Source organism: Citrus sinensis, chromosome 5 (assembly GCF_022201045.2).
Source record: "Citrus sinensis cultivar Valencia sweet orange chromosome 5, DVS_A1.0, whole genome shotgun sequence".
In the NCBI taxonomy this organism is placed as follows: Eukaryota; Viridiplantae; Streptophyta; class Magnoliopsida; order Sapindales; family Rutaceae; genus Citrus; species Citrus sinensis.
The window spans coordinates 27740228-27767736 of NC_068560.1; the positions used below are offsets into that span (position 1 = coordinate 27740228).

Below are 27509 nucleotides of genomic sequence, written 5' to 3' on the forward strand. Positions count from 1 at the left end.
TATTAACATTCCTTTTGCAGATGCATTAGAACAAATGCCAAGCTATGCTAAATTCATGAAAGAAATTTTATCCAACAAGAGGAAATTAGAAGAGCATGAAACCGTGTTGTTAACTGAAGAGTCAACTGCAATTCTACAGAATAAATTGCCACCGAAGTTGAAAGATCCAGGGAGTTTTTCTATCCCATGCACTATTGGAAATACGTATTTTGATAAAGCTTTGTGTGATTTAGGTGCAAGTATTAATTTGATGCCTCTCTCTGTTTTCAGGAAATTAGGACTTGGTGAACCAAAGGCAACAACTGTTTCTCTTCAATTGGCAGATAGGTCTATAAAATATCCTAGAGGAATGATTGAAGACGTACTTGTTAAGGTCGACAAGTTTATATTTCCTGCAGATTTTATTGTTTTGGATATGATTGAAGATCGAGAGATACCAATCATTTTAGGCCGACCATTCTTGGCCACAGGAAGAACTCTTATTGATGTCCAAGAAGGAAAACTAATCCTTAGGGTGCAAAATGAGCAAGTCACTTTCAATGTGTTCGAAGCAATGAAATACCCATCAGAGATCGACACGTGCCTTCAAATAGACACCATTGATAAGGAGATAATTGAGAGCTTGCGCGATACAATGCCGAATGACACACTAGAAGGATGTATTGTTCACTCTGGGACTACTCAATCTACGAATACAAGTATTCAGGAAGTTGCTCGGTATTTGGAAGCTTCACCATTTTACTTGCCTTCGAAAAAGCCGGAATTGGAAGAGCTTGGTAGAAATCCTTCTAGACCAAAACCTTCAATAGAAGAACCTCCAAAACATGAGCTTAAGCCATTGCCCTCTCATTTAAGGTATGCTTATTTAGATGATAACTCTAAGCTACCAGTTATTATTTCTTCTGCCTTGACAGATCTTGAAGAGGAAAAGGTACTTCGAGTTTTGAGGGATCACAAAGCTGCTCTAGGATGGACTATTGCCGACATCAAAGGAATAAGCCCTTCAATTTGCATGCACAAGATTCTAATGGAGGAGAGTTATCAGCCGACAGTACAGCCACAAAGGCGCCTAAATCCAAACATGCAAGAAGTGGTTAGGGCAGAGGTGCTTAAATTATTGGATGCTGGGATAATTTATCCAATCTCTGATAGCAAATGGGTCAGTCCAGTGCAAGTGGTACCAAAGAAAGGAGGAATGACGGTCGTGAAGAATGACAACAATGAACTTATCCCAACAAGGACAGTCACAGGTTGGCGGGTATGCATGGATTACAGAAAACTTAATGCTGCTACTAGAAAAGACCATTTTCCACTACCTTTTATTGATCAAATGTTGGAGAGACTTGCTGGTCATGCCTACTATTGCTTTTTAGATGGATATTCAGGCTATAATCAAATCCCTATAGCACCAGAAGATCAAGAGAAAACCACCTTCACATGTCCTTATGGTACATTTGCTTATAGAAGAATGCCATTCGGCTTATGCAATGCACCAGCTACCTTTCAACGTTGCATGATGGCAATATTTTCTGATATGGTGGAGAGATTCATTGAGGTGTTTATGGATGATTTCTCAGTTTTTGGATCTTCATTTGATCATTGTCTAAACAATTTAGATCTAGTTTTACAGCGATGTGAGGAGACAAACTTGGTTTTGAATTGGGAAAAATGTCACTTTATGGTGCAAGAAGGCATTGTGCTAGGTCATCGTATTTCAGCTAAAGGAATTGAAGTAGATAGAGCGAAGATCGAAGTCATTGAGAAGTTGCCACCACCAACTTCCGTGAAAGCAGTAAGAAGTTTTCTAGGGCATGCCGGGTTTTATCGACGTTTTATTAAAGATTTTTCAAAGATAACGAAACCCTTATGCAACCTTTTACTCAAGGATGTGCCTTTCAATTTTACCGATAAGTGTTTGCAGGCTTTTAACACTTTAAAGGAGAAACTGATTTCAGCTCCAGTTATTATGGCTCCAGATTGGGATCTGCCGTTCGAGGTTATGTGTGATGCGAGTGATTATGCTATTGGAGCAGTTTTGGGGCAGCGGTATAAAAACATGTTGCATGTTATTTACTATGCAAGTCGAACTCTGACAGACGCACAATTAAATTATGCTACCACTGAGAAAGAGTTTCTAGCCGTTGTGTTTGCACTTGAAAAATTCCGCTCATATCTGATTTGCTCCAAGGTAATAGTTTACACTGATCATTCAGCTCTCAAGTATCTGTTCACAAAGGCAAATGCTAAACCAAGACTGATCCGTTGGGTGCTCTTACTACAAGAATTTGATTTAGAGATTCGGGATAAGAAGGGATCTGAAAATTTAGTGGCAGATCACTTATCTCGGTTAGAGCAGGGAGAGCGAGGGGATAATGTAATGGTTTCAATCACCGAAGAATTTCCTGATGAAAAGCTGTTGGCCTTGCAAACTTGCGACGCACCATGGTATGCAGATTTCGTGAACTATTTGGCAAGCGCCGTTGTTCCTTCTGATTTATCATATCAATAGAAGAAGAAATTCTTTTCAGATGTTAAGTATTATCTTTGGGAAGATCCATTCTTGTATAAGTATTGTTCAGACCAAATCATTCGACGATGTGTCCCGGAAGAAGAGATGAGAAGCATTCTACAACACTGTCATTCTCGAGAAGTCGGTGGACATTTTGGCGCAACCAAAACTGCGGCAAAAGTGCTTCAATCAGGTTTTTATTGGCCCACTTTATTTAAAGATGCTTATGTTTTTATTGCTGCTTGTGACCGGTGTCAGAGAACTGGTAACATTTCAAGGAAGAATGAAATGCCACTAACTAATATTCTTGAAGTAGAATTGTTTGATGTCTGGGGAATTGACTTCATGGGTCCGTTTCCATCTTCCTTCAAGAATAAATATATTCTGGTAGCTGTTGATTATGTTTCTAAGTGGGTTGAAGCTGTTGCTTTGCCTTCCAATGATGCTCGGGTTGTTGTGAGGTTTTTGAAGAAAAATATTTTCACACGGTTTGGCACTCCAAGAGCAATTATAAGTGATGGTGGCAAACATTTTTGCAATCGACAATTTGAAGCCCTCTTGAGCAAATATGGAGTCACACACAGAGTTGCCACTCCTTACCATCCACAAACTAGCGGCCAAGTTGAAGTTTCGAATCGAGAATTAAAGAGAATTTTGGAGAAAACAGTAAATGCTTCACGGAAGGATTGGTCGATAAAATTAGACGATGCACTCTGGGCGTATCGAACAGCTTTCAAAACACCTATTGGAATGTCTCCTTATCGTCTAGTATTCGGAAAAGCATGCCATCTACCTGTTGAACTTGAGCATAGGGCATATTGGGCGATGAAGATTTTGAACTTTGATATGCCAGCAGCAGGAGAAAAGAGATTGTTGCAACTTAATGAAATGGATGAATTTCGCAATGCAGCTTATGAGAATGCTCGAATCTATAAAGCCCGCACTAAACATTGGCATGACAAGCATATACTCAGACGTGAATTTCAAGTTGGCCAAAATGTTTTATTATATAATTCTCGACTTCGGCTTTTCCCAGGCAAGTTGCGATCCCGTTGGTCTGGTCCTTTTACAATAACACAAGTCTTTCCGTCTGGCGTGGTAGAAGTTTCACATGATACAAAGGGCACATTCAAGGTTAATGGTCATCGATTGAAGCCTTATTTGGATGCTGCATTTGATAAGCACAAGATAGCTATTGAGATGTCTAGTCTTGAATGACGACCAAAGATAGTCAAGCTAATGACTATAAATTAAGCGCTTCTTGGGAGGCAACCCAAGCTTTCTAAACTTTATTATTATCAATTTTTTTTTTCGTATTCTTTTTCTTTTCTTTTACTTATTTTATTTTGTTTTATCTAGATTTTGCACGAGTTCGGGGGTCGATGAACATCCACTTTCCACATGCCTTTCAACGACTCAGCTACAACTTTCTATCTTCAAGTGCAAAACCGGGGGAGTTTCTCTTTTCCTTTTCTTTTTCGTTACATTGAGGACAATGTTTATTTTAAGTTTGGGGGTGGGAATATTTGCTTTTCATTTTATTCAAAAAAAAAAAGATTTTAATGCCTATGATGAGTTTATGATTGACAATAAATATGGTTCTTAGAAAGGGATGAATATTATCTTAGTTTATACTTGATTCTTGTGTTAGTTTCGTCTTGATTGTGATTCTTTAAATATCTTGCGCACTTATATCAATTCTTTTAGATTTTGACTTGAGATTTGAGATTGATACAGCCTAAGTTGAGAATTTTAGATTGAGTAAATGACTGTTTGCCTCGATTCTACATTACTTAAGTTTATCCAGGCACCATAGTCAGAAATAGCTACCTACAACCCTTAAGAGTGAAGCTATCCTTGAGTAATTTGGGCCTATGTACCACCAGTATGTAGAGGATAATCTACCATGAGAAGAAGGCTACCTTAAGGGGTAGAGTGAAAGCTCCTGATTATGGACAAAGAAATGAAATGAAAAAAAAAAAAAAAAAAAGCATGTGCTTCAAGAAAAAAAAATGCAAATTTATGCCTGAGAAAAAAAAAAAAAAAAGAGATCAAGATGATGAGGTTAGTTTGACCTACTCTGTTTATTATTCGAGACAAAGGGCTGTTGATGTTGAAGATCTTGAGAATGAGTTTTGATTGAATTGATTCACACACAACACAGGAATCCAATATGAGATGAGGTTGACCATTGAATTAAAGTTAGAACTTTGCTAATATTTTTAATTTTCTTTGAGCTATATACTTTATGCAATCTTTGAGGCATTTTTGATGATGTTTGTGGGTATCATCGCTGGAAACCCTCACGAGACTATAACTCGTCCACTAGGGCCGCCTAGGGGTTTAAAGGCTTGTTGCATACGCTAAATGCAATCGCGATCACCTGCGAAAGTGGTTTAGTTAGAATTTTCTTTTCGTAGTTTTTATTTTAGTTTTTTGCTCGAGGACTAGCAAAATGTTAAAAAGCTTCACCAACTGAATCTGGCTCTTTGTGAACTAACACTGCAGTATACATTTTTGGCTTAAAAATACCTGCTTTTCCTCTTGTGGTCATGGGGTGATTGTTTTGAACATGTTGAATATTGTTTGAGGTTATTTGGGACTGAGATGGTAATGGAATTTGAGTAGGATCTGTAGTGTTTGGTGAGTCTAGATCATGAACAGGTTCAAGAGCAGGATTGAGATTTGGTGTTTGACATTGTGTAGCTTCATTTGCTTGTTGATGATCCGCTGATGAGAATAGTTCTATGCTGCTGGAACATGCTGGAGAGTAGGATTCAAAACTGCTGTTATAAGGATTTGACACAACCGAAAGATTGGATAAATGGAAAACTTGATGATGGGACAAAGCAGAGCTGGATATTGATTGTGTTCTGTTCTCAGAATTAAAAGCAGGATCTGAAGAAAAAGGAAATGCATTTTCATCAAATATGACATGCCTTGCTATGTATACACGACCAGAATGATGAAAGCATTTATATCCTTTGTGAGCAGGGCTATAACCAATGAATATGCATTTACTTGTGTGAAAATCAAATTTATGCTTATTGTAATCTCTCAAATATAGATAACAAGCACAACCAAAACATTTCAGCATCTTATAATCAGCTTTATGTTTGAAAAGTTTTTTATATGGTGTCAACATTTTAAGAGCTGAAGTTGGTAACCTATTGATATGATAAACTGAAGCATGGAAAGAATCCCACCAAAAATGCAAAGGAAGTTTGGCTTGAGCTAACAATGTAAGACCCAATTCTACCACTTGTCTATGTTTTCTCTCAACTAAGTCATTCTGATGATGAGTATGAGGATAAGAGTGCCTAAATAAAATGCCACACTGATTTAAAAATTCAGTGAATGATCTGTATTCTCCCCCCCAGTCAGATTGCAGTATCTTAATGGTTGTTTGGAATTGGTTTTCAACTTGTAACTTGTATAGCTTAAAAACCTCTAAAGCTTCTGATTTCAATTTCAATGGGTAGATCCAAGTATATCTAGTGAAATCATCAATAAAACTAATATAATATCTAAAACCTTCTCTTGAAATAACTGGTGAGGGACCCCAAAGATCAGTGTGTATGAGCTCAAGAGCTGATTTGGTTTTGATTTCTGTAACTGGGAAATGCAACTTGTGTATCTTACCCAACTGACATGCTTCACAGAAATGTTGTGTTGCTTGCTTAACCATATTCAGAGAAAACTTATCAGCATGATGGAGTTTAAGTAAATGCAATAAGCTTTGAGAATTTGGGTGGCCAAATCTTCATGGTATCAGAGCCAATCATGGCCATTACAAACAATCAAAATACAGTAGCTACGAATCAGACAACTTTTTCTTTCATCACACCAATCAAATTGGATAGATCTAATTACATGCTCTGGAAAAATCAAGTCCTGGCCTCCATTAGAGGAAATCGACTTGAAGGATACATTAATGGAGAAAAGATTGCACCAAACCAATTCATAGCATCTTCAGTTGCTAGCTCTTCTCAACAGATCGAGAATCCTGAATATACAATCTGGAGATCTCAAGATCAAACATTACTCAGCTGGCTTCTTAGCTCAATAACTGAAGGTATTCTCAGTTTAGTTCACTCATGCACTACTTCATTCGATATATGGAAAACACTAGAGAAAAGGTTTGGTGTACAATCTGAGGCTAGAGTTCTTCAACTTAAGTATGAGATGAGTGTCTTAAGAAAAGATTCACTAAGTATTGAAGAATATTGCTTAAAAATGAAGCAAATTACAGACAAATTAGCATGTGCTGGTAGTCCTGTATCAGATAGAGATATGTTGCAGCAAATCCTCAATGGTCTAGGAGCTGGCTATTTGGATTTAGCTACCTTTATCACAGCAAGCAAATTGGATTATGATGATGCTTATGCTCTATTACTTACTCATGAGGCTAGGCTTGAACAAAATCAAAGTGAAAAGCACATGATTAATGCAAACTATGCTAATATGTCTAACTGGAATAATAATAGTATGATGAATGCATACTATGCTCAAATAAGAGGTCATACTAGGAGAGGAGGATATACAGGAGGTGTCCAGGGTAATTATAATGGTCACTCAGGTGGTAGAAATGGTATGTTTAATGGTAGAGGAATGTTTTTGAATTCTCATCCAAGGGGTTTTCCTGCTGGAACTGGTCATTTTGGTAATCAAGGAAGAAATCAAATGATGATGGGAAGCAATAGATTTGGTTCTTCTGGAAGAGACTCTTTTGGCAGTACTGGTTTCAATGGTACTGGAAATTTACCCCCTTTTGAGTCACAAGTATCCAACAGTAATGATTCTATGAATACATGTCAGATTTGCTTCAAAGTAGGACATACAGCTGTTGAATGCTGGCATAGATTTGAAGAGAATTACATACCTCAGTCACCAAGACAATTTCAAAGAGGAAAAGGTTCAAAGTTTGCCTACATAGCTAACTATGAACCTGCATACATACCTTACTATCCAACAAATGATGATCCATGGCCTGTCAACAATAATGGATTACACATGTCACAGTCTGGATATCCTTGTGCATCTGATAATTCTGGTATGCCCTGGGTTGGAACTGCTTCTGCTGCATATTGTGAAGGACCTGCAGATGAAGGTTGGTACCTGGACAGTGGTGCCACTCATCATCTGACAAACAGCAGCATTTATTCAGTTTTACAATTTCTTCATGGTATCAGAGCCAATCATGGCCATTACAAACAATCAAAATACAGTAGCTACGAATCAGACAACTTTTTCTTTCATCACACCAATCAAATTGGATAGATCTAATTACATGCTCTGATACCATGAAGAAATTGTAAAACTGAATAAATGCTGCTGTTTGGCAGCTGAGAAAATGCAGAGGAAAATTCTTTATTTCAGTAATGAATTGATATTTTTTGTACATACAAACAATCACGAAACGTGCAGCTATTTATACATGCTTCACTAACTAACTAATTGCTTACTAACTAATTATTAATCACAAGCTCACTCAGCTAATCAAATAACAGAATACAGAGTATGCATTGTGATGTTAGTTAGGCTGGTAACTGCTGCTGACGTAGACCTTCTGACGTGGCACAAATGACAGCTGGTAACTTGACACGCTGACTCTTCTTCCTTACTTCTGCACAATGAGCTATCTTCACAGCCCCCCTCAAACTCAAAGGACATGAAAAGACATTGAGTTTGTCCCTTAAATAATTGAACTGAGGGGAAGATAAAGGCTTAGTTAAGATATCTGCAATCTGATCTTCACTTGGCACATAGCAGATTTTGAGATCACCAGATAACACTTTGTCTCGAATAAAATGAACATCAATCTCAATGTGTTTGGTTCTTAAATGGAACACAGGATTCTTTGCTAGCTCTGTTGCACTTATATTATCACACCATATTGTTGGTCTCTCTACACAGTATACTTCCATCTCCAGAAACAATGACTTTAACCAAGCTATCTCTGAAGCAGCTGAAGCAAGTGCTCTATATTCACTCTCAGCTGAAGACTTAGTGACTACTGTTTGCTTCTTTGAAGACCATGAAATCAGATTATTTCCAAGATACACACAGTAGGCTCCAATTGACTTCCTATCATCCAAGTCACTTCCCCAATCTGCATCAGTGAATGCAGTGATTTTCAAATCACCATCCTTTACAAACTTTAAGCCATAATCCTGTGTCTCCTTCAGGTATTTAAGAACCCTCTTGCAAGCCATGAGATGTTGCATAGTTGGTGCAGAAACATATTGGCTCAACTTGTGAACAGAATAAGCAATTTCTGGTCTTGTCAATATCAGATACTGGAGACCACCTACAATGCTTCTATAATGAGTTGCATCTTCAACATAGTAACCCAATTCTCCTTTAACTACCTTCTGCAACTTTGAGTCTTTGCCACTGCACATTGGTGTTGTCACTCTTTTACACTCAAGCATGTCTACTTTAGCAAGCAAATCTCCGATATACTTCTTCTGAGACAAATAAATGCAATCCTGACCATACAACACTTCTATACCAAGGAAATAGGACAATCTTCCTAGATCTTTCAATGCAAAAACAGTATTAAACTGTTGAATGAAGCTGTCCAATTCTTCACTGTTAGGTCCAGTAACTAATATGTCATCAACATATATCAATACCATAATGAGTGACACTTTAGTTTTTCTTAAGAATAAGGAAGAATCAGATTTTGAATTTCTGAAACCCCATTGAAGAAGACATCCCCTGAGTTTTTCAAACCAGGCTCTAGGAGCTTGCTTAAGACCATATAAAGCTTTGTGTAATCTGCAAACATAGTTAGATTTACTCTTATCAACAAAGCCTTCAGGTTGCTGCATAAACACTTCCTCTGATAACTCACCATTCAAGAATGCATTGTTGACATCCACCTGTCTAACTATCCACTGATTCATCACTGCAAGACTAAGAACTACTCTCACTGTTGCTGGCTTTACCACTGGGCTAAAGGTATCAAAGTAATTCACACCTTCAATCTGTTGAAACCCTTTTGCCACCAATCGAGCCTTATACTTAACTACACTGCCATCAGTGTTATACTTTATTCTATACACCCACTTATTCCCAACAACTTTTTGATTTTCTGTTCTTGGTACTAGAGACCAAGTTCTGTTTTCAATTAGTGCATCATACTCATTTTTCATAGCTGTAAACCAATTTGTGTCTTGCAAAGCTTCACCAACTGAATCTGGCTCTTTGTGAACTAACACTGCAGTATACATTTTTGGCTTAAAAATACCTGCTTTTCCTCTTGTGGTCATGGGGTGATTGTTTTGAACATGTTGAATATTGTTTGAGGTTATTTGGGACTGAGATGGTAATGGAATTTGAGTAGGATCTGTAGTGTTTGGTGAGTCTAGATCATGAACAGGTTCAAGAGCAGGATTGAGATTTGGTGTTTGACATTGTGTAGCTTCATTTGCTTGTTGATGATCCGCTGATGAGAATAGTTCTATGCTGCTGGAACATGCTGGAGAGTAGGATTCAAAACTGCTGTTATAAGGATTTGACACAACCGAAAGATTGGATAAATGGAAAACTTGATGATGGGACAAAGCAGAGCTGGATATTGATTGTGTTCTGTTCTCAGAATTAAAAGCAGGATCTGAAGAAAAAGGAAATGCATTTTCATCAAATATGACATGCCTTGCTATGTATACACGACCAGAATGATGAAAGCATTTATATCCTTTGTGAGCAGGGCTATAACCAATGAATATGCATTTACTTGTGTGAAAATCAAATTTATGCTTATTGTAATCTCTCAAATATGGATAACAAGCACAACCAAAACATTTCAGCATCTTATAATCAGCTTTATGTTTGAAAAGTTTTTTATATGGTGTCAACATTTTAAGAGCTGAAGTTGGTAACCTATTGATATGATAAACTGAAGCATGGAAAGAATCCCACCAAAAATGCAAAGGAAGTTTGGCTTGAGCTAACAATGTAAGACCCAATTCTACCACTTGTCTATGTTTTCTCTCAACTAAGTCATTCTGATGATGAGTATGAGGATAAGAGTGCCTAAATAAAATGCCACACTGATTTAAAAATTCAGTGAATGATCTGTATTCTCCCCCCCAGTCAGATTGCAGTATCTTAATGGTTGTTTGGAATTGGTTTTCAACTTGTAACTTGTATAGCTTAAAAACCTCTAAAGCTTCTGATTTCAATTTCAATGGGTAGATCCAAGTATATCTAGTGAAATCATCAATAAAACTAATATAATATCTAAAACCTTCTCTTGAAATAACTGGTGAGGGACCCCAAAGATCAGTGTGTATGAGCTCAAGAGCTGATTTGGTTTTGATTTCTGTAACTGGGAAATGCAACTTGTGTATCTTACCCAACTGACATGCTTCACAGAAATGTTGTGTTGCTTGCTTAACCATATTCAGAGAAAACTTATCAGCATGATGGAGTTTAAGTAAATGCAATAAGCTTTGAGAATTTGGGTGGCCAAATCTTCATGGTATCAGAGCCAATCATGGCCATTACAAACAATCAAAATACAGTAGCTACGAATCAGACAACTTTTTCTTTCATCACACCAATCAAATTGGATAGATCTAATTACATGCTCTGGAAAAATCAAGTCCTGGCCTCCATTAGAGGAAATCGACTTGAAGGATACATTAATGGAGAAAAGATTGCACCAAACCAATTCATAGCATCTTCAGTTGCTAGCTCTTCTCAACAGATCGAGAATCCTGAATATACAATCTGGAGATCTCAAGATCAAACATTACTCAGCTGGCTTCTTAGCTCAATAACTGAAGGTATTCTCAGTTTAGTTCACTCATGCACTACTTCATTCGATATATGGAAAACACTAGAGAAAAGGTTTGGTGTACAATCTGAGGCTAGAGTTCTTCAACTTAAGTATGAGATGAGTGTCTTAAGAAAAGATTCACTAAGTATTGAAGAATATTGCTTAAAAATGAAGCAAATTACAGACAAATTAGCATGTGCTGGTAGTCCTGTATCAGATAGAGATATGTTGCAGCAAATCCTCAATGGTCTAGGAGCTGGCTATTTGGATTTAGCTACCTTTATCACAGCAAGCAAATTGGATTATGATGATGCTTATGCTCTATTACTTACTCATGAGGCTAGGCTTGAACAAAATCAAAGTGAAAAGCACATGATTAATGCAAACTATGCTAATATGTCTAACTGGAATAATAATAGTATGATGAATGCATACTATGCTCAAATAAGAGGTCATACTAGGAGAGGAGGATATACAGGAGGTGTCCAGGGTAATTATAATGGTCACTCAGGTGGTAGAAATGGTATGTTTAATGGTAGAGGAATGTTTTTGAATTCTCATCCAAGGGGTTTTCCTGCTGGAACTGGTCATTTTGGTAATCAAGGAAGAAATCAAATGATGATGGGAAGCAATAGATTTGGTTCTTCTGGAAGAGACTCTTTTGGCAGTACTGGTTTCAATGGTACTGGAAATTTACCCCCTTTTGAGTCACAAGTATCCAACAGTAATGATTCTATAAATACATGTCAGATTTGCTTCAAAGTAGGACATACAGCTGTTGAATGCTGGCATAGATTTGAAGAGAATTACATACCTCAGTCACCAAGACAATTTCAAAGAGGAAAAGGTTCAAAGTTTGCCTACATAGCTAACTATGAACCTGCATACATACCTTACTATCCAACAAATGATGATCCATGGCCTGTCAACAATAATGGATTACACATGTCACAGTCTGGATATCCTTGTGCATCTGATAATTCTGGTATGCCCTGGGTTGGAACTGCTTCTGCTGCATATTGTGAAGGACCTGCAGATGAAGGTTGGTACCTGGACAGTGGTGCCACTCATCATCTGACAAACAGCAGCATTTATTCAGTTTTACAATTTCTTCATGGTATCAGAGCCAATCATGGCCATTACAAACAATCAAAATACAGTAGCTACGAATCAGACAACTTTTTCTTTCATCACACCAATCAAATTGGATAGATCTAATTACATGCTCTGATACCATGAAGAAATTGTAAAACTGAATAAATGCTGCTGTTTGGCAGCTGAGAAAATGCAGAGGAAAATTCTTTATTTCAGTAATGAATTGATATTTTTTGTACATACAAACAATCACGAAACGTGCAGCTATTTATACATGCTTCACTAACTAACTAATTGCTTACTAACTAATTATTAATCACAAGCTCACTCAGCTAATCAAATAACAGAATACAGAGTATGCATTGTGATGTTAGTTAGGCTGGTAACTGCTGCTGACGTAGACCTTCTGACGTGGCACAAATGACAGCTGGTAACTTGACACGCTGACTCTTCTTCCTTACTTCTGCACAATGAGCTATCTTCACAGCCCCCCTCAAACTCAAAGGACATGAAAAGACATTGAGTTTGTCCCTTAAATAATTGAACTGAGGGGAAGATAAAGGCTTAGTTAAGATATCTGCAATCTGATCTTCACTTGGCACATAGCAGATTTTGAGATCACCAGATAACACTTTGTCTCGAATAAAATGAACATCAATCTCAATGTGTTTGGTTCTTAAATGGAACACAGGATTCTTTGCTAGCTCTGTTGCACTTATATTATCACACCATATTGTTGGTCTCTCTACACAGTATACTTCCATCTCCAGAAACAATGACTTTAACCAAGCTATCTCTGAAGCAGCTGAAGCAAGTGCTCTATATTCACTCTCAGCTGAAGACTTAGTGACTACTGTTTGCTTCTTTGAAGACCATGAAATCAGATTATTTCCAAGATACACACAGTAGGCTCCAATTGACTTCCTATCATCCAAGTCACTTCCCCAATCTGCATCAGTGAATGCAGTGATTTTCAAATCACCATCCTTTACAAACTTTAAGCCATAATCCTGTGTCTCCTTCAGGTATTTAAGAACCCTCTTGCAAGCCATGAGATGTTGCATAGTTGGTGCAGAAACATATTGGCTCAACTTGTGAACAGAATAAGCAATTTCTGGTCTTGTCAATATCAGATACTGGAGACCACCTACAATGCTTCTATAATGAGTTGCATCTTCAACATAGTAACCCAATTCTCCTTTAACTACCTTCTGCAACTTTGAGTCTTTGCCACTGCACATTGGTGTTGTCACTCTTTTACACTCAAGCATGTCTACTTTAGCAAGCAAATCTCCGATATACTTCTTCTGAGACAAATAAATGCAATCCTGACCATACAAAACTTCTATACCAAGGAAATAGGACAATCTTCCTAGATCTTTCAATGCAAAAACAGTATTAAACTGTTGAATGAAGCTGTCCAATTCTTCACTGTTAGGTCCAGTAACTAATATGTCATCAACATATATCAATACCATAATGAGTGACACTTTAGTTTTTCTTAAGAATAAGGAAGAATCAGATTTTGAATTTCTGAAACCCCATTGAAGAAGACATCCCCTGAGTTTTTCAAACCAGGCTCTAGGAGCTTGCTTAAGACCATATAAAGCTTTGTGTAATCTGCAAACATAGTTAGATTTACTCTTATCAACAAAGCCTTCAGGTTGCTGCATAAACACTTCCTCTGATAACTCACCATTCAAGAATGCATTGTTGACATCCACCTGTCTAACTATCCACTGATTCATCACTGCAAGACTAAGAACTACTCTCACTGTTGCTGGCTTTACCACTGGGCTAAAGGTATCAAAGTAATTCACACCTTCAATCTGTTGAAACCCTTTTGCCACCAATCGAGCCTTATACTTAACTACACTGCCATCAGTGTTATACTTTATTCTATACACCCACTTATTCCCAACAACTTTTTGATTTTCTGTTCTTGGTACTAGAGACCAAGTTCTGTTTTCAATTAGTGCATCATACTCATTTTTCATAGCTGTAAACCAATTTGTGTCTTGCAAAGCTGATGTGCTCATAATTTATCTATTATTTTAATGCTTTCATAACTTAATTTTATGTTTTATTATGTTAATTTTATTTTAATTTTTATATTTTATTATTTTAGGTACAATATGGGATTAAAGAGAATTAATTGAAACAAATCACAAAGGATTTAATTTAATTAATCATTAAGCATGCATGCAGCACGTGGAGGAAGCATTGAAGAATTCATTTACAAAGAGAATATGGCATGCAACACGTGGAGAGGATTTTGCTTTTAATTATGATTGGATTAGGAATGAAATACGTGGATGGGCTTGAAAGGTGGGCTGGATTTGTTTTGTATGGAAATCCTTTTCATTTAAGGATTTGGAAGAAGTCACAATATTATAAAAGGGCAAAGCCAAGCGGAAGCACAGGAGAAGGAAAAAGGCAGCCGCACAAGGAGAATAGCAGCCAAGAGAAAATAAAGAGAAGAGCAGCAGCCGCAAGTTTTGAGGAAAGCCGAGAGCAGCGGGAATAATTTAGAGCAGAAGGAAGACACATTAATTCTTGAGTTTTTCTTTCTCTCTTCTCTATTATCTTGCTTGAATGTTTCCAATTAAATTAATGAATTCTCTTTATATTCCCATGAACTAATTTATTTTACTAGGGCTACGATGTAGCCTAACTATGAAGATTTAATTCCATAAATCTATGTTATTTTTTTTAATTAATTATTCCATGATTGAGTGTTCATTATTGTGCTTAATGCTTTTAAATATCTGGCCAATATTTGAATGATTTGAGGATACATAATGAGACCGAGAGGAGATTTATGTATTTTTGCTCTGTGTAATGGATGCCATGAATTGAACGAAAGACAGAGATGTGCCAACGTGATTCGTGCAGTCTTATTTAAGAATTTCCATAGAGCTTAATGAATCTTTGCATATTTAAATTCACATAGAGATATAGTGGGTTGATATGTGGAGATATTTTTGATATTACTCGAGAGAGGATATTGAATAAATTAGGGAAATTCACTGTCAACATGGGTAGTAAACTTTAATAGCATAGATGGAGGATTAAATTGGATTGGTTATGGTGAAATCGGATGTCCTAGTGTTTTAATCTCTTGGTAATTTTCTATTACTGTCTGCATCTTTGTTTAATTTTTAATTATTTTATTTTATTTTATTTTAATCTAAATTCGCTTATTCGATTGTTCAAATAAATTAGAGTTAGAATAATTTTGGTAACTAATAGGATATACAATCTCTGTGGGACGATACTCTACTCTTCATTATATTACTTGTGCCGACTAGTACACTTGCTAATTTACGCAACAAGTTTTTGGCGCCGTTGCCGGGGATTGTTTGGATTAGTATCGATACCAACTAACCTTAGTTTAATTTGAATTTTATTTTTATTGTTTTTATTTGAATTTTTATTTTCTTGTTTAATTTTATGAGACGCTCAAGAAGTTTTGATTTATTGCCTTTTGATCCAGAGATTGAACGTACGTGTAGAAGGCTTAATAAAGAAAGGAGAGAAGCTTCACAGGAGCAACAACTAATCATGGCTGACGAAGCGTTACATGGAAATGAGGAAGCAAAACCCTTAAGAGATTATGCTGCACCTACAGTTAATGGTGCTCGCTCAAGCATTGCACGTCCTGCCGTTCAAGCCAATAATTTTGAAATTAAGCCAGCCATAATCCAGATGATTCAAACGTCAGTACAGTTTGCTGGGATGCCAAATGATGATCCAAATGCTCATATTGCAAATTTCTTGGAAATTTGTGACACATTTAAGCAAAATGGTGTTTCAGACAATGCTATCAGGCTAAGGCTTTTTCCGTTCTCACTGAGAGATAAAGCAAAAGAGTGGTTGAACTCACTCCCTGCTGGAACAATCACTACTTGGGATGGTTTAGCACAGAAGTTTTTAGCAAAGTACTTTCCTCCAGCAAAAACAGCCAAATTGAGGAATGACATCACAACCTTTGCTCAGTTCGAGATGGAATCATTATATGAAGCATGGGAGAGATACAAAGACCTACTAAGAAAATGTCCACATCATGGTCTACCAGTTTGGCTTCAGGTGCAGACATTTTACAATGGTTTGGGATCCAATACCAGAACAATAATTGATGCTGCAGCAGGAGGAACGTTAATGGGAAAAACACCAGAAGCAGCTTATGAATTATTGGAGGAGATGGCATCCAACAATTACCAGTGGACTTCAGAGCGATCAATGCCAAGGAAAATTGTAGGAGCCCATAATGTTGATGTTGTCACTGTTTTATCTGCACAGATGACTGCTTTATCTAATAAACTGGAGCACCTAAATGTCAGTGCTATTCAAACTCAAGTGTGTGAATTATGCGGAGGGAACCATACCAGTGTCAACTGCCAAGTTGGAAGTCCTTTTGCGTCATCATCTGCTGAACAAGCTCATTATGTGTCAAACTTTCAGAGGCAACAAAATAACCCATATTCTAATACCTACAATCCTGGTTGGAGAAACCACCCGAATTTGTCATGGAACAACAATCAAAATACATTGAAACCACCTCCAGGGTTCCAATCACAAGAGAAGAAGTCAAATTTGGAAGATGCTCTTACCCAACTTACAACAAATATGTCTCAATTCATGACCAAAACAGAGACAACTTTTCAAAATCAAGCTGCATCAATCCGGAACCTCGAGGTGCAAATGGGTCAGATTGCAAACTTGTTATCCAGCAGACCACAAGGCTCTCTGCCGAGCAACACAGAGACAAATCCAAAGGAACAAATGAATGCAATTATGCTTCGGAATGGTAGACAACTTGAAGATCCGCCTAAAGAAGTAAAGGAAGTTGAAGAAGATAACATGGAGCAAACTAAAGACACCACTAGAACATATAAGACAACAAGTACAGAAATTCCACAATCACAACAATCAGCACCAGTCAAAGCTTATGTCCCTCCAATCCCGTTTCCTCAGCGCCTTCGGAAAAACAAATTAGATAAGCAGTTCTCTAAATTTCTTGATGTCTTTAAAAAGTTGCATATTAACATTCCTTTTGCAGATGCATTAGAACAAATGCCAAGCTATGCTAAATTCATGAAAGAAATTTTATCCAACAAGAGGAAATTAGAAGAGCATGAAACCGTGTTGTTAACTGAAGAGTCAACTGCAATTCTACAGAATAAATTGCCACCGAAGTTGAAAGATCCAGGGAGTTTTTCTATCCCATGCACTATTGGAAATACGTATTTTGATAAAGCTTTGTGTGATTTAGGTGCAAGTATTAATTTGATGCCTCTCTCTGTTTTCAGGAAATTAGGACTTGGTGAACCAAAGGCAACAACTGTTTCTCTTCAATTGGCAGATAGGTCTATAAAATATCCTAGAGGAATGATTGAAGACGTACTTGTTAAGGTCGACAAGTTTATATTTCCTGCAGATTTTATTGTTTTGGATATGATTGAAGATCGAGAGATACCAATCATTTTAGGCCGACCATTCTTGGCCACAGGAAGAACTCTTATTGATGTCCAAGAAGGAAAACTAATCCTTAGGGTGCAAAATGAGCAAGTCACTTTCAATGTGTTCGAAGCAATGAAATACCCATCAGAGATCGACACGTGCCTTCAAATAGACACCATTGATAAGGAGATAATTGAGAGCTTGCGCGATACAATGCCGAATGACACACTAGAAGGATGTATTGTTCACTCTGGGACTACTCAATCTACGAATACAAGTATTCAGGAAGTTGCTCGGTATTTGGAAGCTTCACCATTTTACTTGCCTTCGAAAAAGCCGGAATTGGAAGAGCTTGGTAGAAATCCTTCTAGACCAAAACCTTCAATAGAAGAACCTCCAAAACATGAGCTTAAGCCATTGCCCTCTCATTTAAGGTATGCTTATTTAGATGATAACTCTAAGCTACCAGTTATTATTTCTTCTGCCTTGACAGATCTTGAAGAGGAAAAGGTACTTCGAGTTTTGAGGGATCACAAAGCTGCTCTAGGATGGACTATTGCCGACATCAAAGGAATAAGCCCTTCAATTTGCATGCACAAGATTCTAATGGAGGAGAGTTATCAGCCGACAGTACAGCCACAAAGGCGCCTAAATCCAAACATGCAAGAAGTGGTTAGGGCAGAGGTGCTTAAATTATTGGATGCTGGGATAATTTATCCAATCTCTGATAGCAAATGGGTCAGTCCAGTGCAAGTGGTACCAAAGAAAGGAGGAATGACGGTCGTGAAGAATGACAACAATGAACTTATCCCAACAAGGACAGTCACAGGTTGGCGGGTATGCATGGATTACAGAAAACTTAATGCTGCTACTAGAAAAGACCATTTTCCACTACCTTTTATTGATCAAATGTTGGAGAGACTTGCTGGTCATGCCTACTATTGCTTTTTAGATGGATATTCAGGCTATAATCAAATCCCTATAGCACCAGAAGATCAAGAGAAAACCACCTTCACATGTCCTTATGGTACATTTGCTTATAGAAGAATGCCATTCGGCTTATGCAATGCACCAGCTACCTTTCAACGTTGCATGATGGCAATATTTTCTGATATGGTGGAGAGATTCATTGAGGTGTTTATGGATGATTTCTCAGTTTTTGGATCTTCATTTGATCATTGTCTAAACAATTTAGATCTAGTTTTACAGCGATGTGAGGAGACAAACTTGGTTTTGAATTGGGAAAAATGTCACTTTATGGTGCAAGAAGGCATTGTGCTAGGTCATCGTATTTCAGCTAAAGGAATTGAAGTAGATAGAGCGAAGATCGAAGTCATTGAGAAGTTGCCACCACCAACTTCCGTGAAAGCAGTAAGAAGTTTTCTAGGGCATGCCGGGTTTTATCGACGTTTTATTAAAGATTTTTCAAAGATAACGAAACCCTTATGCAACCTTTTACTCAAGGATGTGCCTTTCAATTTTACCGATAAGTGTTTGCAGGCTTTTAACACTTTAAAGGAGAAACTGATTTCAGCTCCAGTTATTATGGCTCCAGATTGGGATCTGCCGTTCGAGGTTATGTGTGATGCGAGTGATTATGCTATTGGAGCAGTTTTGGGGCAGCGGTATAAAAACATGTTGCATGTTATTTACTATGCAAGTCGAACTCTGACAGACGCACAATTAAATTATGCTACCACTGAGAAAGAGTTTCTAGCCGTTGTGTTTGCACTTGAAAAATTCCGCTCATATCTGATTTGCTCCAAGGTAATAGTTTACACTGATCATTCAGCTCTCAAGTATCTGTTCACAAAGGCAAATGCTAAACCAAGACTGATCCGTTGGGTGCTCTTACTACAAGAATTTGATTTAGAGATTCGGGATAAGAAGGGATCTGAAAATTTAGTGGCAGATCACTTATCTCGGTTAGAGCAGGGAGAGCGAGGGGATAATGTAATGGTTTCAATCACCGAAGAATTTCCTGATGAAAAGCTGTTGGCCTTGCAAACTTGCGACGCACCATGGTATGCAGATTTCGTGAACTATTTGGCAAGCGCCGTTGTTCCTTCTGATTTATCATATCAACAGAAGAAGAAATTCTTTTCAGATGTTAAGTATTATCTTTGGGAAGATCCATTCTTGTATAAGTATTGTTCAGACCAAATCATTCGACGATGTGTCCCGGAAGAAGAGATGAGAAGCATTCTACAACACTGTCATTCTCGAGAAGTCGGTGGACATTTTGGCGCAACCAAAACTGCGGCAAAAGTGCTTCAATCAGGTTTTTATTGGCCCACTTTATTTAAAGATGCTTATGTTTTTATTGCTGCTTGTGACCGGTGTCAGAGAACTGGTAACATTTCAAGGAAGAATGAAATGCCACTAACTAATATTCTTGAAGTAGAATTGTTTGATGTCTGGGGAATTGACTTCATGGGTCCGTTTCCATCTTCCTTCAAGAATAAATATATTCTGGTAGCTGTTGATTATGTTTCTAAGTGGGTTGAAGCTGTTGCTTTGCCTTCCAATGATGCTCGGGTTGTTGTGAGGTTTTTGAAGAAAAATATTTTCACACGGTTTGGCACTCCAAGAGCAATTATAAGTGATGGTGGCAAACATTTTTGCAATCGACAATTTGAAGCCCTCTTGAGCAAATATGGAGTCACACACAGAGTTGCCACTCCTTACCATCCACAAACTAGCGGCCAAGTTGAAGTTTCGAATCGAGAATTAAAGAGAATTTTGGAGAAAACAGTAAATGCTTCACGGAAGGATTGGTCGATAAAATTAGACGATGCACTCTGGGCGTATCGAACAGCTTTCAAAACACCTATTGGAATGTCTCCTTATCGTCTAGTATTCGGAAAAGCATGCCATCTACCTGTTGAACTTGAGCATAGGGCATATTGGGCGATGAAGATTTTGAACTTTGATATGCCAGCAGCAGGAGAAAAGAGATTGTTGCAACTTAATGAAATGGATGAATTTCGCAATGCAGCTTATGAGAATGCTCGAATCTATAAAGCCCGCACTAAACATTGGCATGACAAGCATATACTCAGACGTGAATTTCAAGTTGGCCAAAATGTTTTATTATATAATTCTCGACTTCGGCTTTTCCCAGGCAAGTTGCGATCCCGTTGGTCTGGTCCTTTTACAATAACACAAGTCTTTCCGTCTGGCGTGGTAGAAGTTTCACATGATACAAAGGGCACATTCAAGGTTAATGGTCATCGATTGAAGCCTTATTTGGATGCTGCATTTGATAAGCACAAGATAGCTATTGAGATGTCTAGTCTTGAATGACGACCAAAGATAGTCAAGCTAATGACTATAAATTAAGCGCTTCTTGGGAGGCAACCCAAGCTTTCTAAACTTTATTATTATCAATTTTTTTTTTCGTATTCTTTTTCTTTTCTTTTACTTATTTTATTTTGTTTTATCTAGATTTTGCACGAGTTCGGGGGTCGATGAACATCCACTTTCCACATGCCTTTCAACGACTCAGCTACAACTTTCTATCTTCAAGTGCAAAATCGGGGGAGTTTCTCTTTTCCTTTTCTTTTTCGTTACATTGAGGACAATGTTTATTTTAAGTTTGGGGGTGGGAATATTTGCTTTTCATTTTATTCAAAAAAAAAAAGATTTTAATGCCTATGATGAGTTTATGATTGACAATAAATATGGTTCTTAGAAAGGGATGAATATTATCTTAGTTTATACTTGATTCTTGTGTTAGTTTCGTCTTGATTGTGATTCTTTAAATATCTTGCGCACTTATATCAATTCTTTTAGATTTTGACTTGAGATTTGAGATTGATACAGCCTAAGTTGAGAATTTTAGATTGAGTAAATGACTGTTTGCCTCGATTCTACATTACTTAAGTTTATCCAGGCACCATAGTCAGAAATAGCTACCTACAACCCTTAAGAGTGAAGCTATCCTTGAGTAATTTGGGCCTATGTACCACCAGTATGTAGAGGATAATCTACCATGAGAAGAAGGCTACCTTAAGGGGTAGAGTGAAAGCTCCTGATTATGGACAAAGAAATGAAATGAAAAAAAAAAAAAAAAAAGCATGTGCTTCAAGAAAAAAAAATGCAAATTTATGCCTGAGAAAAAAAAAAAAAAAAAAAGAGATCAAGATGATGAGGTTAGTTTGACCTACTCTGTTTATTATTCGAGACAAAGGGCTGTTGATGTTGAAGATCTTGAGAATGAGTTTTGATTGAATTGATTCACACACAACACAGGAATCCAATATGAGATGAGGTTGACCATTGAATTAAAGTTAGAACTTTGCTAATATTTTTAATTTTCTTTGAGCTATATACTTTATGCAATCTTTGAGGCATTTTTGATGATGTTTGTGGGTATCATCGCTGGAAACCCTCACGAGACTATAACTCGTCCACTAGGGCCGCCTAGGGGTTTAAAGGCTTGTTGCATACGCTAAATGCAATCGCGATCACCTGTGAAAGTGGTTTAGTTAGAATTTTCTTTTCGTAGTTTTTATTTTAGTTTTTTGCTCGAGGACTAGCAAAATGTTAAAAAGCTTCACCAACTGAATCTGGCTCTTTGTGAACTAACACTGCAGTATACATTTTTGGCTTAAAAATACCTGCTTTTCCTCTTGTGGTCATGGGGTGATTGTTTTGAACATGTTGAATATTGTTTGAGGTTATTTGGGACTGAGATGGTAATGGAATTTGAGTAGGATCTGTAGTGTTTGGTGAGTCTAGATCATGAACAGGTTCAAGAGCAGGATTGAGATTTGGTGTTTGACATTGTGTAGCTTCATTTGCTTGTTGATGATCCGCTGATGAGAATAGTTCTATGCTGCTGGAACATGCTGGAGAGTAGGATTCAAAACTGCTGTTATAAGGATTTGACACAACCGAAAGATTGGATAAATGGAAAACTTGATGATGGGACAAAGCAGAGCTGGATATTGATTGTGTTCTGTTCTCAGAATTAAAAGCAGGATCTGAAGAAAAAGGAAATGCATTTTCATCAAATATGACATGCCTTGCTATGTATACACGACCAGAATGATGAAAGCATTTATATCCTTTGTGAGCAGGGCTATAACCAATGAATATGCATTTATTTGTGTGAAAATCAAATTTATGCTTATTGTAATCTCTCAAATATGGATAACAAGCACAACCAAAACATTTCAGCATCTTATAATCAGCTTTATGTTTGAAAAGTTTTTTATATGGTGTCAACATTTTAAGAGCTGAAGTTGGTAACCTATTGATATGATAAACTGAAGCATGGAAAGAATCCCACCAAAAATGCAAAGGAAGTTTGGCTTGAGCTAACAATGTAAGACCCAATTCTACCACTTGTCTATGTTTTCTCTCAACTAAGTCATTCTGATGATGAGTATGAGGATAAGAGTGCCTAAATAAAATGCCACACTGATTTAAAAATTCAGTGAATGATCTGTATTCTCCCCCCCAGTCAGATTGCAGTATCTTAATGGTTGTTTGGAATTGGTTTTCAACTTGTAACTTGTATAGCTTAAAAACCTCTAAAGCTTCTGATTTCAATTTCAATGGGTAGATCCAAGTATATCTAGTGAAATCATCAATAAAACTAATATAATATCTAAAACCTTCTCTTGAAATAACTGGTGAGGGACCCCAAAGATCAGTGTGTATGAGCTCAAGAGCTGATTTGGTTTTGATTTCTGTAACTGGGAAATGCAACTTGTGTATCTTACCCAACTGACATGCTTCACAGAAATGTTGTGTTGCTTGCTTAACCATATTCAGAGAAAACTTATCAGCATGATGGAGTTTAAGTAAATGCAATAAGCTTTGAGAATTTGGGTGGCCAAATCTTCATGGTATCAGAGCCAATCATGGCCATTACAAACAATCAAAATACAGTAGCTACGAATCAGACAACTTTTTCTTTCATCACACCAATCAAATTGGATAGATCTAATTACATGCTCTGGAAAAATCAAGTCCTGGCCTCCATTAGAGGAAATCGACTTGAAGGATACATTAATGGAGAAAAGATTGCACCAAACCAATTCATAGCATCTTCAGTTGCTAGCTCTTCTCAACAGATCGAGAATCCTGAATATACAATCTGGAGATCTCAAGATCAAACATTACTCAGCTGGCTTCTTAGCTCAATAACTGAAGGTATTCTCAGTTTAGTTCACTCATGCACTACTTCATTCGATATATGGAAAACACTAGAGAAAAGGTTTGGTGTACAATCTGAGGCTAGAGTTCTTCAACTTAAGTATGAGATGAGTGTCTTAAGAAAAGATTCACTAAGTATTGAAGAATATTGCTTAAAAATGAAGCAAATTACAGACAAATTAGCATGTGCTGGTAGTCCTGTATCAGATAGAGATATGTTGCAGCAAATCCTCAATGGTCTAGGAGCTGGCTATTTGGATTTAGCTACCTTTATCACAGCAAGAAAATTGGATTATGATGATGCTTATGCTCTATTACTTACTCATGAGGCTAGGCTTGAACAAAATCAAAGTGAAAAGCACATGATTAATGCAAACTATGCTAATATGTCTAACTGGAATAATAATAGTATGATGAATGCATACTATGCTCAAATAAGAGGTCATACTAGGAGAGGAGGATATACAGGAGGTGTCCAGGGTAATTATAATGGTCACTCAGGTGGTAGAAATGGTATGTTTAATGGTAGAGGAATGTTTTTGAATTCTCATCCAAGGGGTTTTCCTGCTGGAACTGGTCATTTTGGTAATCAAGGAAGAAATCAAATGATGATGGGAAGCAATAGATTTGGTTCTTCTGGAAGAGACTCTTTTGGCAGTACTGGTTTCAATGGTACTGGAAATTTACCCCCTTTTGAGTCACAAGTATCCAACAGTAATGATTCTATGAATACATGTCAGATTTGCTTCAAAGTAGGACATACAGCTGTTGAATGCTGGCATAGATTTGAAGAGAATTACATACCTCAGTCACCAAGACAATTTCAAAGAGGAAAAGGTTCAAAGTTTGCCTACATAGCTAACTATGAACCTGCATACATACCTTACTATCCAACAAATGATGATCCATGGCCTGTCAACAATAATGGATTACACATGTCACAGTCTGGATATCCTTGTGCATCTGATAATTCTGGTATGCCCTGGGTTGGAACTGCTTCTGCTGCATATTGTGAAGGACCTGCAGATGAAGGTTGGTACCTGGACAGTGGTGCCACTCATCATCTGACAAACAGCAGCATTTATTCAGTTTTACAATTTCTTCATGGTATCAGAGCCAATCATGGCCATTACAAACAATCAAAATACAGTAGCTACGAATCAGACAACTTTTTCTTTCATCACACCAATCAAATTGGATAGATCTAATTACATGCTCTGATACCATGAAGAAATTGTAAAACTGAATAAATGCTGCTGTTTGGCAGCTGAGAAAATGCAGAGGAAAATTCTTTATTTCAGTAATGAATTGATATTTTTTGTACATACAAACAATCACGAAACGTGCAGCTATTTATACATGCTTCACTAACTAACTAATTGCTTACTAACTAATTATTAATCACAAGCTCACTCAGCTAATCAAATAACAGAATACAGAGTATGCATTGTGATGTTAGTTAGGCTGGTAACTGCTGCTAACGTAGACCTTCTGACGTGGCACAAATGACAGCTGGTAACTTGACATGCTGACTCTTCTTCCTCACTTCTGCACAATGAGCTATCTTCACACGATTAAAATCATAATATTTTCATTCCCACCATAGATTCGCCCACGTAAAACAGTCACTGAAGTAGGGAAAAAAAGGGGTTTAAATACTACTTTGTAAATAATCAAGAAACATAACAAGGATAGAAATTGTGCTAAAAATACTAAGCAAACAAGAACAGCGACTACAAATTCATAAAGATATCTATGAAACTTTAAGTGACATTTTAAAGCATATAACGTTGTAAAATTGTTGCAACTGAATACAAACAGTAAGTTAACGTTCGGTTTAAAAAATTGTACTTGGTCAAGTGATCACCAACTTTACTTCAGTTTTCAAACTACTCACTATCTAAAACACAAACGAATTGTTTTCCCAAAACCCAAAAAAATAAAAAATAAAAAACACAGAAGCAAAAACTCACCTGTTTGGGCATAAGCAGGAGCAATTTGGCATGACCCAACAGGCATCAACACTTTATGTTTCAATCTCCTCAAGTCAGGCTTATAAACCCAATAATCCCCTGCATGCTCCACAAGATCATCACACCTGAACATCTCCACCATGGCCCCACAAGAACCCTCAAAGACAACGTACACCGGCCGATCAACATCAGGTTTCAACCACCCACTCTCCACCGCTAGATTCGCCACCGCGAGATTCACTTGCAACCTAAACACATCCCTCATCCCTCCACCTCCATCTCCGTCTCCTCGGCAGGGAACCCTAGCCACTATCACGTCGAGATACCGGTAATCCTGCGCCGGCATGGGTATATCCGGGCACGTCGGTGGGCCCCACTTGTGATCTTCATCAATCCACTCCGGGAAAAAGTCTTCCCACTTTTTATCCTCACCCACATGGTCGAAACATACGTGAACAGTTTCAATATGCATGTCGCCACGTAAGCTATTATAATCATCATCATCATCGTTTATATTTACTAAACCAACTTTAATTTTGTGATCCTTGATGTGTTTTCCGATAATATCGAGCCCTTTGGGTCTGTGTAATAAGTGGTTAGTATTATATTTATTATTTGGCTCGTAAGCCAAATGGGGTTGTTGTTTAGGTTTGAATGACAAAACGACAAGGAAAAGCGAGAAGGAGAGGAGAAGAAGAGAGATCATGAAGAGCTTTTGACTGAAATTTGTGGGTTTGTTGGAAGCAGGTGGTGAAGATGACGATGAAGCTGAAGCCATTTGATTGAATTTTGCTTCACGTCTTTGTTGAAAGTTGAAAGATTTGTTTTGAGTGGACATTTTGTTTTAAGTTTTATCCAACGAATCGAATTGAAATGAAAATATTGCATGGCAGCACGTTGAGCGTTGTCAAATTGTCTTCTTATGTGTCGGTATTTTATTTTCACGCGCATTTGATGCGCATGGGTAGATTTATTAAATGCACTTCCTTTTTTTTTATTAAGATTAAATTCTACTTCTAACTTGTCAAATTATGCTCTTGTTATCTTATATAACAAGGTAACAAACATAATACACTTCTCACCCATTTCCAACTCTCTCCGCAGCCATTAGATTTTTATTAAGCAATTGTTATTTATTTATATTTGTTATCTTATTATGCAAGATAACAAAACCCGTCAAATTATGAATAAAATATTTTACACTACACAAAAATTTACACTACATAGGAATAAGGTTTTTTGAATAATAACAAAAAGTACAAGTAAATAAAATATACTTATTTAAGCTAAACGCTACAAAAGAAGTTCCTTTTATATACTACTCTCTCTCTCTCTCACTCACTCTCTCTCTCTATCTTACAATCTAGGTATTTCTTTAAGTTCATTTTTTAAAAGATTGGAGAGTGGATTAAATCTAAATCGATTTTTTTAGCCCTTACCTCCCTTAAAATTCAATATCTATTAGCTAACTAAATAAAAGTACTGGAAAATTATTTGATTAAGTCATTGA

At 37.2% G+C, this 27509-nt stretch overlaps 1 non-coding gene and 1 pseudogene across 1 annotated transcript; both read right to left on the reverse strand.

Annotated features, from left to right (window-relative positions):
- Window positions 1–26576, reverse strand: part of LOC127902680 (putative UDP-glucuronate:xylan alpha-glucuronosyltransferase 4) — a 38122-nt pseudogene extending 11546 nt beyond the window's left edge.
- On the reverse strand, window positions 16362–16468 carry LOC127902809 (small nucleolar RNA R71). The gene has a single exon (XR_008055447.1). It is a non-coding gene; the product is annotated as a small nucleolar RNA R71 (small nucleolar RNA).
- Window positions 26577–27509: the final 933 nt, after the last annotated feature.